The sequence below is a fragment of the Microcaecilia unicolor genome, chromosome 13 (assembly GCF_901765095.1).
Source record: "Microcaecilia unicolor chromosome 13, aMicUni1.1, whole genome shotgun sequence".
NCBI classification, from domain to species: Eukaryota; Metazoa; Chordata; class Amphibia; order Gymnophiona; family Siphonopidae; genus Microcaecilia; species Microcaecilia unicolor.
The window spans coordinates 16,237,568-16,252,393 of NC_044043.1; the positions used below are offsets into that span (position 1 = coordinate 16,237,568).

A 14,826-nucleotide genomic window follows, 5' to 3' on the forward strand; every position below is an offset into this window, starting at 1 on the left:
TGCCAGTTGCACAAAGTAAATGACTTATAAAAATCACTTACTGAGGTTGAGCTGAACATTTGTAATAATTAGTAATGTCTAGCATTTGCTCATTTGTTTTGCTTTCTGTGTAGGTAACAACTTATAAGTGAGTGCTAAGATTAAAGCCTTCTTTTGCAACCCATAACTCATTTGTATGAGTTATGTTACTTATAAGAAGGGACAGCCAAGGTATCTAGGGATGTTTAGTATGATGCAAGACATGGCATTCCCATATTTTCTCTTTATTCAGTAAATTTACAGGGCAGTTCTTCCATTATGTAGCTTTCTGCTATTCCAGAACCTGTGGGATAGTTGTGTCCATCGGCCAGCAGGTGGAGAGAGAGAACTGTAAACTGAGCTGAGGCATATGTCTCTTGGCATCCAGTCCAACTCCTCAGAATTTTCTTTCTTCAGCAGATGGATGAATGCACTTTTCAGCCTCTGGTTCTGAGTGATTTGCTCCTGGTCCAGTTGGTCCACTGGTCCTCAGTTTAGCTTTGCCGGGTGGCTTGAGTTTGTAGTCTCATATTTGGAGGTCTTCAGACCCCTGTCTCTGGTGCCTTGTGAGTTTACGTCTTCCTTCCCTTCACCTCTTCCCTGTTTTCCTGTGGAACTCTCCTTTTCCAGCACCACAACTTTAAAAAAAAAAAAAAAAAGGAAAGAGATTTTCTGGAGAATGTGGGACGGAGTATCAGTCCTGAGCCTTTCTCATCTGTGATAAGACTTGTGGAGGAGCAGCTGGCAGTGGTGAGTCCTACTAAAATTTGACTCAGAACAACTTGGAAGGCTGCAAGTTCTACTTAGTGCAGGGGAGGGATCCTGACTCAGCACTTGGGATGCTTTGTGCTGCGCTTGTTACAGTCAGGGTAAATGGTGACTCCCTTGGAGGCAGTTCAGTAGTCTTCCAGCTGTGGGACTCGCTGGCCGGCGTCGTGTCGTTGCAGTTTGTTCAAGCTGGGAGATGCAGAGGAAGTTGGCTGCAGCACATCTTTGGATTTGGGGCAGCATCTGAATATGCCGGTGTCTTTTGGGCACTCCAGCAGGGCCGGTGCACAGTTTGACACAGGAGAGCACAGGAACAGGTACTATTTTGTCAGGGTTGACTGGCAGTGAGGATCAGCCTCTGTCTGATCATGTGTGGAGCACAGCTGCTATTTTACATCCGACAGAGCATTCAGTTGCATTGGGATCTTTGTTTTCTACAGAGTTTATATTGCTCTTATACCAGGTCTGTTTACTGAAGCAGGGACAGTCAGAGTTTACTGCAAGGTGCTTCAGTTTCTCATCCTTGTGGCTCCAAAGAGATCTCGCTTAGACCTGCGAGAATGGGCAGAGGAGGCTCTCTCCTGCTTCTTCCTCCTTACCTGATGTGGCCATGATCTATTTAGAGGCACCATTGTTGAAGTCATTAGAGGGTAGAGCTCCACACAAGAGGGGGATGATCCAAAAATACTGAGGTTTCATAAAAAGGCGCTCAGTACTCTTATTTCTGAGGCACTGACCGTGCTTTCCATTGAAGAGCCTTTTGCTTCAGCATCAGGAGTTCCATCTTTGTCAATCATGAGGGTGCTTACAGGTGCTTCTAAGGCCTTTCCGATGCATCCAGACATTCAGGACTTGATTACAGAAGAATGGGTGCAGGGCTGAGAGTGGGAAGAGTCATGATTCGCCTCTACCCATTAGTTCTGTAGGAGAAAGATAAATTGCAGCTTCCCAGTGTGGACTCCCTGGTTATGGCGGTGATTAAGACCACCACCTTGATGGTGGGAGGGGGCATTGCTCTAAAAGACCTATAGAATAGGAAGCTAGAAGGCTTGCTGAAACAAACCTTTGAAGTGGCCTCCTTGGTCCTTAAAGTGATGGTTCGTTCATTGCAAAAGTATGCCTGAAATGGCAGCAGCAGTTGGCAACACAAGATGGGTGCCAACACCCAGCTGCAAGTGGGATTGGCCTATTTGGCAGATACTATGTATGACATGTAATGGGTTGCAGTCTGCCTTTGGCTGTTACGGCACATTGGCAACTCTGGTTGTGGCATTGGGCAGCGGATGCAGCGTAAAAGTTACATCTAGTTAAACTGCCCTTTCGGGGCAAGTGGCTATTTGGAGAAGATATCAGTAACTTGGTGAAAGAACTCGGGGAAACTAAGCCACAGTGGTTGCCGGAGGATAAGCCGAAAGTCTGTGGTAATCTGTCTTCAGGGGGCTCTCCATCTTGATTTTGAGACAGCAGACGGTACCAGCCTGGTTGTCAGCAATATGGTCAGAAATCCTGCTTATAGGCATGCCAGTCTTTCTTTTGTGTGGACAGGATGTCCTCTTCTGTCAGCTAGAGCACCCAGTGCCTCCAGAGCTTTGCAGTGATACTGGCTGGTCCACTTTTTTTTTTCTTCTTTCCTTTGGTGGGGGGAAGTCAGAGTTTCTGGAGGAGTGGCCCAAAATCACATCAGACCAGTGGGTTTTGGATATTCTTAATGTTACAAGTTGGGAATTCTCCTGCCTTGTCGCTCCTCTCTTCTTGCAGTCTCCTTGTTGAAAGGAAACCAAGGCGGTAGAGGTTCAGGCCACCATAGATTTCTTGCTAGTGCTCCTGGCCATTGTTCCAGTTCCCCAGTTCGAACAGGTGTAAGGCAGATTACTTCATTTTCCCAAAGGAAGAAGGGTTTAATGGGATAGTCTGCTGAAACCCTTGGCTGAAACCATGCTAAGTCTTGCTTCGTTTCTTGGAAGGCGTGAATAAACCTGTGGATAAAGGTGAACCGGTTGATGTAGTGTATCTGGATTTTCAGAAAGCTTTTGACAAAGTTCCTCAAGATTTCTGAGAAAATTAAAAAAGTCATGGGATAGAAGGCAATATTCTGTTGTGGGTTAGGAATTGGTGATTGGACAGAAAATAGAGGGTAGGATTAAAAGGTCAACTCTCTGTGGAGGAGGGTGAATAGTGGAGTACCGCAGGGATCTGTATTGGGACCGGTGCTATTTAACATTTATAAATAATCTGGAAATTGGAATGATTAAATTTGCAGATGACGCAAAATAATTCAAGGTTGTTAAAACACATGCGGACTGTGAAAAATTGTAGGAAGACATTAGGAAATTGGTAGACAGGATATCCAAATGGCAGATGAAATTTAATGTGGATAAATGCAAAATGCTGCATATTGAGAAGAACAATGAAATCATAGTTACCTGATTCTAGGGTCCACCTTACGGGTCAGCACTCAAGGAAAAAGATCTAGCAGTCATCATAGACAATATGCTGAAATGTTCTGCCTAGTGTGTGGTGGTGGCCAAAAAGGCAAAGAGGATGCTAGGAATTATTAGGAAAGGGATGCAAAATTATTCCAAGAATATTATAATGCCTTTGTATCGCTCCATGGTGAGACCTCACCTTGAGTACTGCGTTCAATTCTGGTCGCCATATCAAAAAAGATAAAGTGAATTTAGTAAAGGCTCAAAGGAGCGACCAAAATGTTAAAAGGAATGGAACTCCTTCCGTGTGAGGAAAGGCTAAAGAGGTTAGGGCTCTTCAGCTTGGAAAAGAGACGGCTGAGGAGGGATATGACTGAGGTTTATAATTCTGAGTGGTGTAGAATGGGTAAAAATGAATCAATTTTTCACTCTTTCAAAAAGTACAAAAGACCAGGGAACATTCAGTGAAATGGAAAAACATTTATAACAAGGAGGAGGAAATATTTTTTCTCTCAACGAATAGTTAAACTCTGGAACTTTGTTGTATCTGGGTTTAAAAATGGTTTGGACAAGTTTCTGGAGGAAAGGTCCATAGTCTGCTATTGAGACAGACATGTGAAAGCTACTGCTTGGCCTGGGATTGGTAGCATGAAATGTTGCTATTGGGGTTTCTGCCAGGTACTTGTGACCTGGATTGACCACTGTTGGAAGTAGGATATTGGGCTTGATGGACCATTAGTCTGACCCAGTGTGGCTATTCTTATCTCAAAGGTCTAAAACTCTGCCTCAGAGTATCCCGCTACTACATGGAAACACTAAGAGCAGTCATAGCCTTGGCTCAAGTGGGAGAACCTCCTGGCTCTCAATCTCATGGAGGCATGCTTGCATATACCTATATGGCTGCTGCTTCGGCCTTCAGTCTCGCCACAGCTCCGAGAACATTTTCCAAGGTTATGGTGGTGGCGGTGGCGGCCTTCTTTCAGAGTTCACCTGTAACTTGAATATGGTGGTGACGGACAAAGTTGTCTGTCTTCTGCATTCAGTTTGGTTGATAAATTTCAAGAAGGGCAGACTAACTCCATCGTAGATGCTGGAGTATCTGGGCATTCTGTTCACAGCATGGGAGAGGATCTTCCTCACAGAGAGCAGGAGGTCGAAGCTGATTCAACAGATTTGTCGTCATCTCAGTCAAGGCAGGCCTCTGGGTCTGGGACCATGTCCAGGTTCTGGGGTCAATGATGGCTGTGTTGGAAGTGGTACCATGGACAAGGCTCATATGTTGCTATTACAGGAATCTCTTCTCAGCCACTTGTCTCTAGTGTAGCAGAAGTAAGACCTTCATCTTCCTTGGATTCTGGTTGCCAGACAAAGTATACAGTGGTGGTTGTCGCCCAAGAATTTGACCATCTGACAGGGGGCACCTGGACGCCTCGCTGGTCAATAAATTGCTTGGAGCTTAGGGCAGTGTGGAATGCCTTATATGACTTCAGTGTCTTTCTGGCGGGGGTCCCAGGCTGAGTTTTCTCAGACAATATAATGGACGGTGGCTTTTATCAACAAGCAAGATGAGACCTGCAGTCGTCCGATGGCTGTGGAGGCAGCCTCCCTCGTGAGTTGTGTAGAGAAAAATCTTGTCTGCAGCTCACATTATGGAGTCCTTGAATATGAAGGCAGATTTTCTCAGCAGCCACTCCTTGGACCCAGGGGAATGGGAACTATCCAGCCAAGGGTTTCAGCTGATAATGCTCCAGTGAGGTTCTCCGCTTCTGGATTTGATGGCGATGAAAAGGAATGCCAAATTGCCCAAGTTCTTTGGCCGTTGGAAAGAATCGGGCTCAATGGGGATTATTGTCCTACTGCAGCCCTGGCCAGAAATGCATTTACTGTATGTCCTCCCTCCTTGGCCCATAGTAGGCCACGTGTTGAAAAGGATTGCATCGCACCAGGTTTGAATAATTCTCGTAGCCACGGATGCTGTGGTACGCAGACCTGATTCTGACTGCTGGATAGGGGTCCACTGCGTCTTCCTCAGGTACACGGCCTACTGAAGCAAGGTCCAATGCTCATGGAGGATCCATGCCCTTTGGTCTTACAGCTTGGCCATTGAAAGGGCTTGGTTGAGATGGAAAGGTTGTTATTATTTGGTCATTGTTACCTTGCGGAAACGCTCGACATACAGGGCATATGCAAGGGTGTGGAGGACATTGAGGGCTGGTGATCTGAGCACGGACTTTCTCCCTTTTCTACTCAGATTGCGCACATCCTAGCATTTTCTCCAGGCAGGTCTTCAGAAAGGATTGGCATTGGGTTCTCTAAAAGTTCAGATTGAGGCTTTTGGCCTGTGTCAGGGGCCGACTACAGAAGATATGTCCTGCGGCTCACCCAGATATCATTTGATTCTTGCGGGAAGCAGGCTGTTGTGGCCTCCCTTTTATACATTGTGTCCAGATTGAAACCTTAATTTAGTCTGCGGGCTCTTCAGAAGCCTCCTTTTGAGCCACTCCGGATGGCTATCTTGAAAGATATTACTCTAAAGATCTAAAGACAGCGTTCTTGGTGCCTGTTGTGTCAGCACGTAGGGTTTTGGAGCTTCAGGCACTCTCTTGTCTGAATCCCTTTTCTTCGCTTTTCCTTTGGGGAGAGGGGGGGGTGTCTCCTTGTAAAAGTGGTATCAGCATTTCATCTCAATCTGTAGAGCTTCCGCCCTTTCGCAGAGGACGAAGAGGCTCAGTATTCTTCCTTGAAGCTTCTCGATATGTGTAGAGCCATCATTAGATATCTGGAAGTCATAAATGAGTTTAGATGCTTTTTGGTAAACAGAAGTTTGGCTTCATGACTTTCAAGCCCACAGTTCTAGAAGCCTGAAGGAGACTATCACATCAGCTTATTTGCTTGCAGGAAAGCAAGCTCCTCAAGCCTTGCAGGCTCATTCTATAAAGCATACAGCGACATTCTGGGAGGAGAGTACCTTACTGTCTCCTTTGGATATTTGGAAATGATAAAAGCAGACCAGTAATAGATATATACGGACTTTTATTCATGCAAATATTCATGCATCGCCCAAAACGGGCTGCCTCGGGTTATCCTGTCGATTTTACTGGCAAACAAGTATGTTATATCCAGCGATAGTGAGAGTATACGCCACACTACCAGTTACAAGGACTTCACTTCTGCAATAGTATTTGTGCTGGTTTTTTCAACGTGGACACAGTTTGCTGAGTCAACAGTTTGCTGACGTCCTACATACTTGTTTGCCAGTATATATCTATTACTGATCTGATTTTATCATTTCCCTCTTGGTGCTTGCTGATCGATTGCCTTTCTGTCCTTTGGATATTTGCAAGGCGGTAACATGGTTAACACTGCATAGCTTTGCCAAACCCTACTGAGTGGATGTTGCAGCACACTCGGAAGCCAGTTTTGGGACTTTGGTCCTCAGGGCCGTGGTGCTAGGATCCCACCCACTCTAGGGATTGCTTTTACACATACCACAGGTTCTGGAATAGTAGGAAGCTACACAATGGAAGGAGGAAGTACGTATTACCTGATAATTTTCTTTCCATTAGTCCTTCCCACTGTTCTAGATGCCCACCCAAGGTTTCTGAGATGTTTAATCAGTGCGAAGTAATGGGTCAAATGACTGTCACCTTGCATGGTGCTTCCTGCATATCTCTTGTTCTGTCGGGCGATTTGTTCATACACGGTATCTTCAATAAAATCTTTTTGTTGTGATATTGATCTGCTGGCTTTCTTTCCCATATCTCTTGTTCTGTACAAGTTGTCCAGAGATGAGAGGTCAACACATGTTTGCTCGTTTGGTTAGTGTTAGGTTAACAAGTTGTTTAAGGTGGTTGTGTTTATTCTGAGTTCCTTCTTAACTGCTTGTGTATGTAAATACTGAGGAGCTAAGATGTCTCAGCTCAGTTTTTCAGTTCTCTGTCTCCACCTGCTGATGGTTGGACACATCCGTCCCACAGAAAGGTGGTATATCAAGTCCCATTTCCCCTTCCCCCAATGAAATGTAGAGACATGTTGCTTTTTTATTGCATTTTTTTATTGTTATGCTGATTTTACTAGTATATTTTTGATAACACTAAGCAAATTTCCTAAAAGATTTTGCTTCATCTTCTCTTTGTGAAAATGTGTATTTCTTATCTCTCCAGACCATTCCCGGGGGGGTGATATCCTGTAAGGTCCTGTGCAACCCTGAGCCACCCAGTATTTCTCAGTCTCCCAGCAGATGGTGGTAGGTGAGTACCTGTGCAAGCCTGCTCAGGTTAGGCCTTGCTTTCGGTATGCTATTTTTGGTCCCATGGTTTAAGAAAGGGGGGGGGGGACAATAAAAATAAAAACAAAAAAAACCTGCATGTTTTAGGGGCTTGATTAGTCTTGGTCTCTGTGTCCTAGGCCTTTCTCTCCTCCCCACCCCAATCCAGATTTGTGCTTTGCCTCATCCCCCTCACCCCATGTTCCAGAAGGGTTCCTTGAGTGCCCTCCAGGAGAAGTCTTAAAGAAAAGAAAAACAATGCAGATTTCCAGAGAGTGTGGGCTGTGGGGAGGACTTGCTGAGCAGTGGGAAACGCATGGAAGCATGGCAGTATTTGCTAAAATGGAGCACTGTGGTACTAGTGGCACAAGGCATCTTGCCTCTCCTGTAGAGGCCTTTGCTTTATGTACGCTTAGGTTCAAGTTCAGTTTATTTGATATATCGCAAATATAAGAATAGATAATCTAAGCGGTTTACAAAGTAAAAATAAGAGGGAAGGGCGGACTTGTGACAACATAATCAATTTTGAAACAAGAACAACAGGAACATGAAGGAATAATGGGAAAGGGGAGTTTACAATGTAAGTAGGGATATTAGGGGGAGGGAAATGACAAAAAGAAGAGGTTTATAAAAGGAAGTCATGGCTTACATAAGTATTGCCATAATGGGACAGACCGAAGGTCCATCAAGCCCAGCATCCTGTTTCCAAAAGTGGCCAATCCAGGTCACAAGTACCTGGCAAGATCCCAAGTCAATTTAAGAAGCCATCCAAACCTCTTTTTTTCTTTTTTAAACCCCTCTAACCTAACTGCTTTTACTACATTCTCTGGCAACCAATTCCAGAGTTTAATTACATACTGAGTGAAGAAATATTTTCTCCAATTCGTTTTAAATTTACAACTTTCTATCTTCATTGCGTGCTCCTTAGTCCTAGTATTTTTGGAAAGAGTAAACAAGCAATTTACGTATACCCGTTCCACTCCACTCATTATTTTATAGACCTCTATCATATCTCCCCTCAGCCGCTTTTTCTCCAAGGCGAAGAGCTGCTTTAGCCTTTTCTCATAGGGAAGTTGTCCCATTCCCTTTATCATTTTTGTCACCTTTCGCTGTACATTTTCTAATTCCACTATAATGTCCTAATTTATTTTTCATTCCTTTCCTAATAATACCTAACATTCTGTTTGCTTTCTTAGCCGCCGCAGCACACCGAGCAGAGGGTTTCAAAGTATGATCAATGTTGACGCCTAGATCCCTTTCCTGGTTGGTGACTCCTAATGTGGAACCTTGCATTATGTAGCTATAATTCGGGTCCTCTTTCCCACACGCATCACTTTGCATTTGCTTACATTAAACGTAATCTTGCCATTTAGATGCCCAGTCTCTTGTAATTTTTCACAATCCTCTTGCGATTTAACAAATTTTAATAACTTTTTGTTATCAGCAAATTTAATTACCTAACTAGTTACTCCCATCTCTAGATCATTTATAAATATGTTAAAAATCAGCGGTGACAGCACAGACCCCTGGGGAACCCCACTATCTACCCTTCTCCATTGAGAATACTGACCATTTAACCCTACTGTCTCTTTTCTATCCTTTAACCACTTTTTAATCCTCAATAGAACACTACCTCCTATCCCATGAGGTACTTCGTAAAATGCCTTTTGAAAATCCAGATACACAATATCGACCGGTTCACCTTTATCCAAATGTTTGTTCACCCCTTCAAAAAAATGTAGATTGGTGAGGCAAGATTTCCCTTCACTAAATCCATGTTGGCTTTGTCTCATTAATCCGTGCTTTTGAATAGTCTCTGTATTTTGTTCTTTATAATACTCTCTACCATTTTACACGGCACCAACGTCGGCTCAGCGGTCTATAATTTCCCAGATCTCCTCTGGATTCTTTTTTAAAATCGGCTCATGAAAGAAGATTGGAATAAATAAGTGGAGGAGAAACCATTTCAAATGCAATAGAATAGTAGGCCTTTAATAAACTTTAAATTTTTGAGAGAGAAAACTCCATCTTCAGATAAAGAGAGAGTGAATTCTAAAGGTTGGAGCTATTATTCTAAAACAAAAACTTCTGTAAGTATCAAGAAAAACCTGTCACAGAGAAGGGATTGTTAAAAGATGTTGCTGTGAAGAAGGGAGGGTTCTTGTGGTTGATTAGCAAATCAGAAAATTGGCAAGAAAAGAAGGGAGGCCTGAGGACTGAGCTTAAAAGGAATCCTGTATGCTACCTGGAGTAAAAGTTCAGAGACCAGGAGAGGGGTAACACGGTCAAATTTGGAATGACCATGCAAGAGTTGCATCATGATATTCTACACCAGTTGACATCTGTGAATTTGATAAGCAGGGAGACCAATAAGAAGTACAGTAGTGCAAAGGTACAGCTGATGTGCAGCGGGCCTTGAGCTGATGTTCCTCTGAAGAGCTCAGGGAAGTGGTTTTGGCAGGAAATTTTGCTGTTTTGTGCTCTTGCTCCTCTGTGCAGAGTAAGCTGAATGTGTCTCATAAGTGTTGCCATACTGGGACAGACCAAAGGTCCATCAAACCCAGTCTCGTCTAGGTCACAACTGGCAAGATCCCAGTATTTTATTCCTTGTCAGAGCAGATGAATCCAGAAACTTATGGGTTATGCCCATCTACCTGCAGCTGCAGATAGAGAACACAAAACTGAATTGTATTATATAGGACGGATTGCATTCTGGTCAGTCAACATAATCTATCTCCAGTAGTCAGTGGACAAACTCATAAGCTTCTGGTTTCTTCTGAGACTTTGGCTCCTGTTCATTTTTTTAGTTCAGTTGAGCTTGGGGAACAAAAGGCTGCTGTTGGTGCCTTCTGAGATACATCTTGTGGTGCCAGGTTCCTCTCCTCATCCCCCTTCCAGCCACAGGCTTTTCCTGTGTCTCTTCAATGTGGAAAAGAGACGGCTGAGGGGAGATATGATTGAGGTCTATAGAATCCTGAGTGGTGTAGAACGGGTGAAAGTGAATCGATTTTTTTTTTCCACTCTTTCAAAAAGTAGAACCAGGGGACACTCAATGAAATTACATGGAAATACTTTTAAAACAAATAGGAAATAGAATAGTTAAGCTCTGGAACTTGCTGCTGGAGGATGTATCTAGGTTTTAAAAAGATTTGGACAAGTTCCTGGAGGAAAAGTCCATAGTCTGTTGTTGAGATGGACATGGGGAAAGCCGTTGCTTGCCCCGGGGACTGGTAGCATGGAATGTTGCTGTTAACTAGGTTTCTGCCAGGTACTTGTGACGTGGATTGGCCACTGCTGGAAGCAGGATACTTGGTTAGATGGACCATTGGTCTGACCCAGTATGGCTATTCTTATCTGGCTCTTAAAGGTCTTCTTACCTTGCCCTTTGAGCCACTGAGGAAATCTATCAGTGTTTCTGATGGCTGTAACATCAGTCAGGTGACACCAGTCAGATGAATTTCGGAAATCCAAGGTCTGTCATGCCAGGATCTATTTCTTCGTTTCTATGCGAACAGTTCCTTCATTCTTACCCAAGGTCATTTCTGCATTCCACCTTAATCAGCCTCTTTTAGTTTCTGTCAGAAATGAGGATTGTGGCTGAGAAAATAGCATGTTAAAAGTTCCCTTGATTTGTGTCCAGTTCATTACTTTGAGATGACTAATGAATTCCATCGCTCAGTTCATCTTTTATCCTCTCTTCTGGTCTGAACAGAGGAAGTGAAGCTTCTAAGGCTACTGTAGCGCAATGGGTTAAGGAGTGCATTTCTTCTGTGTGCATCCTCTTGGATAAACCAACTCCATTGTCCATGAGGGCTCACTATACTAGAGCACAGTCTCACATTTTTTAAAGAGATTTGTAGGTCGGCTACTTAGTCCTTTCACACTTTTTTCAAGCATTATCAGGTGGATGTCGCCGCTAGAACTTGTGGAACTATTGTTAGTAATATGCAATCTATCTTTAAAATCAAGCGTGGTTCTGGAAGATCGGAGGGTGGCCAATGTAACTCTGATTTTTAAAAAAAGGTTCTGGGGTGATCCAGGAAATAATAGACCAGTGAACCTGACGCTGGTGCTGGGCAAAATGGTAGAAACTAGTATAAAGAACAAAATTACAGAGCATATTCAAAAGCATGGATTAATGAGACAAAGCCAACATGGATTTAGTGAAGGGAAATCTTGCCTCACCAATCTACTACATTTCTTTGAAGGGGTGAACAAACATTTGGATAAAGGTGAGCCGGTCGATATTGTGTATTTTTCAAAAGACGTTTGACAGTGTACATCATGAAAAGACTCCAGAGGAAATTGGAAAGTCATGGGATAGGAGGTAGTGTCCTATTGTGGATTAAAAACTGGTTAAAAGATAGAAAACAGAGAGTAGGGTTAAATGGTAAGTATTCTCAATGGAGAAGGGTAGATAGTGGGGTACCCCAGGGGTCTGTGCTGGCACCGCTGCTTTTAAACACATTTATAAATGATTTAGAGATGGAAGTAACTAGTTAGGTAATTAAATTTGCTGGCGACACAAAGTTATTCAAAGTTGTTAAATCGCAAGAGGATTGTGAAAAATTAAGAGGACCTTACGAGACTGGGAGACTGAGTGTCTAAATGGCAGGTGACGTTTAATGTGAGCAAGTGCAAAGTGATGCATGTGGGAAAGAGGAACCCGAATTATAGCTACATAATGCAAGGTTCGACATTAGGAGTCAACGACCGGGAAAACGATCTAGGCGTGATCGTTGATGATACATTGAATCCCTCTGTTCAGTGTGTGACGGCAGCTAAGAAAGCAAATAGAATGTTAGGTATTATTAGGAAAGGAATGGAAAACAAAAATGAGGACATTATAATGTCTTTGTATCGTTCCATGGTATGACCGCACCTCGAATATTGTGTTTAATTCTGGTCACAACATCTCAAAAAAGATATGGTGGAATTAGAAAAGGTACAGAGAAGGGTGACGAAATGATAAATTGGATGGGACGACTTCCCTGTGAAGAAAGGCTAAAGCGGCTGGGCTCCTCTGCTTGGAGAAAAGGTGGCTGAGGGGAGATATGATAGAGGTCTATAAAATAATGAGTGGAGTGGAACGGGTAGATGTGAATTGCTTGTTTACTCTTTCCAAAAATACTAGGACTAGGGGGCACCCAATGAAGCTACAAAGTAATAAATTTAAAATGAATCGGAGAAAATGTTTCTTTACTCGATGTGTAAGTAAACTCTGGAATTCTATGCCAGAGAATGTAGTAAAAGCGGTTAGCTTAGTGGGGTTTAAAAAAAGGTTTGGATGGCTTCCTAAAGGAATTCTATGCCAGAGAATGTAGTAAAAGCGGTTAGCTTAGTGGGGTTTAAAAAAAGGTTTGGATGGCTTCCTAAAGGAAAAGTCCATAGACCATTATTAAAATGGACTTGGGGAAAATCCATTGCTTGTTTCTAGAATAAGCATCATAAAATGTATTGTTTTGGGATCTTGCCGGTTAGTTGTGACCTGGATTGGCCACTGTTGGGGGTGGGATGCTGTACTTGATGGACCTTCAGTCTGTCCCAGTATGGCAACACTTATGTACTTATAGTATGTTGATACCTTCGACAGCTGTCTGTTTGCCACTCAGATTAAGAACTGCTTTTCTACATCCCATAAGTTTTGTGTGCACAAAAGAATGTGAATAGAATATAAAATATTTGGTTGTGATGAATGGCAAAATGTTCAACTGCTCTGAGAAGAGTGAATGAAACCTGTCTTTCTGAACCTACAGCTCAGACTTGGGGTGAGTGGGTGCCACAGATGGAATTGCATGTGTTATATGCTCAATTTATTGAAGTCGTTTAGAATCTATTTTGTGATACATGCCAGCAATATGTAAACATACATATATACAGTTCTTGTACCATGCTGTTGTTTTTTAGAGTCCTGTTTTCTACTGGAACATGAGTTCGTAACACAAGCATTTTGCAAGGGAATTAGAAGACTGTTCTTTCAGGTGTGTGACTTCTGATGTAACTAAAGATTTGCTTATTTATCTGTTGAAAGTGTTCAAACTTCTAATGTTGCAGTTGCAAGTATTCTATCCGTAACACTGCCATAATTAAAATTGAATGACAGAACATAGACATTTGCTTTCATAGCTAAAGGAAGAAATATAGCTGTGTGAAGACAGCTCTGCCTTAGGAATTGGCAAAATGTTTACAATATTTGGCTTATGAATCTCTCTTGTGTGCGTTAATGTTAAGACATAGACATGTGCAGAAACTGTTCAGATAGACAATTTTATAATTAACTTATTTCTGGCTTAGCTGTTGGATATTGAGGTCTATCCCGATGGAACTTTTTACCATAAGCTCATGTCGTTGGAAATGCCTCAGAAAGCAACTTTGTGGTTACGCTTTAATCATTGAACCATATATCTTGGATCAGTGAGATAAAACTGCAACACATTCTAGAATGAAGTGCCGTATAAAATAGAATTTTTAATTAGGAAATGAATATCTAGAAACATGAAGTAGGTGTCTTGTCTTACGATGATTTATTTTTTCTGTCTGTTCAGGTGGTGGCATTAATGCTGACATGGGGTGAAGACTCTTCAGTTGGGGCAGGAATAGTAGGTAAGTCCCGTCACACACACAGTCTTGGTAATTTCATATCCTAAGACTTGCCTTCCAGTTCTGTGAGGATTGCTACAGTTCAACTGCTGTCTGAGTATGTGAACATGAAGTCAGTTGATTTCTGAGTAGATCTGGCAGGCTTGATTGTGACAAATGTTGCATCCAAAATACAGATTTTTTATATTCGGTTTTTATTGATGTCAATACAAAAGAAACATGTCCACAATAGAATTGTACACAGATTCAGATAACAAGAAGTATGCAGTGAGGACAAGTTAACACATTCCTACATTATTCTTTTTAACATTTTATCCCCATCCCGCATCTCTATTGTGTGTTTAACATTAAACACATACCCTCGACAATTTCCCGCAACAATGAGCTTATTTAAGGAGCTTTAGTCCTTCCTTAATCTCCTACTACGTAAAGCTTCTGTCCCTGGGTGTTATATTCTGTATGCTTCTCAAAAGCAAACATGTACTCTTACATAGACTTTGAAAACAGATACTAACCATCACAACATAATAATTGCCACCTCCAGAAAGTCCATTATACCTCTGTGTCTTCGTGTCCCTTACTGACCTTTCCCTTCTAGTCCGACCTACCCTCAAAGATTGTATTCTCTATCCCCTTATCCCCATCCCTCTAACCCATCCCTGTGATGCCTGGTCCCCCTCCCCAACCGCCCTCAATGGCCCAGCGAGAATCTGTTGAAAATCTGACTCCGAGCTGCAGGTGAAACGT

General features: G+C 42.7%; 1 protein-coding gene and 3 non-coding genes across 5 annotated transcripts in view; all 4 read left to right on the forward strand.

Moving 5' to 3' along the window:
• TAF1D (TATA-box binding protein associated factor, RNA polymerase I subunit D) overlaps positions 1-7,392 on the forward strand; it is an 89,675-nt gene extending 82,283 nt beyond the window's left edge. For both annotated transcript variants that reach the window (XR_003939920.1, XR_003939921.1), the window contains exon 8: positions 7,376-7,392. The gene's annotated coding sequence lies outside the window, so the exon portion shown is untranslated. The remainder of the gene's footprint in view (positions 1-7,375) is intronic.
• LOC115456931 lies at positions 81-206 on the forward strand. The gene has a single exon (XR_003939956.1). It is a non-coding gene; the product is annotated as a small nucleolar RNA SNORA40 (small nucleolar RNA).
• Positions 7,393-13,160: 5,768 nt separating the features above from the next.
• On the forward strand, positions 13,161-13,233 carry LOC115456922. Its single transcript, XR_003939947.1, has one exon. It is a non-coding gene; the product is annotated as a small nucleolar RNA Z40 (small nucleolar RNA).
• Positions 13,234-13,782: 549 nt separating this feature from the next.
• Positions 13,783-13,917, forward strand: LOC115456929. Its single transcript, XR_003939954.1, has one exon. It is a non-coding gene; the product is annotated as a small nucleolar RNA SNORA18 (small nucleolar RNA).
• Positions 13,918-14,826: the final 909 nt, after the last annotated feature.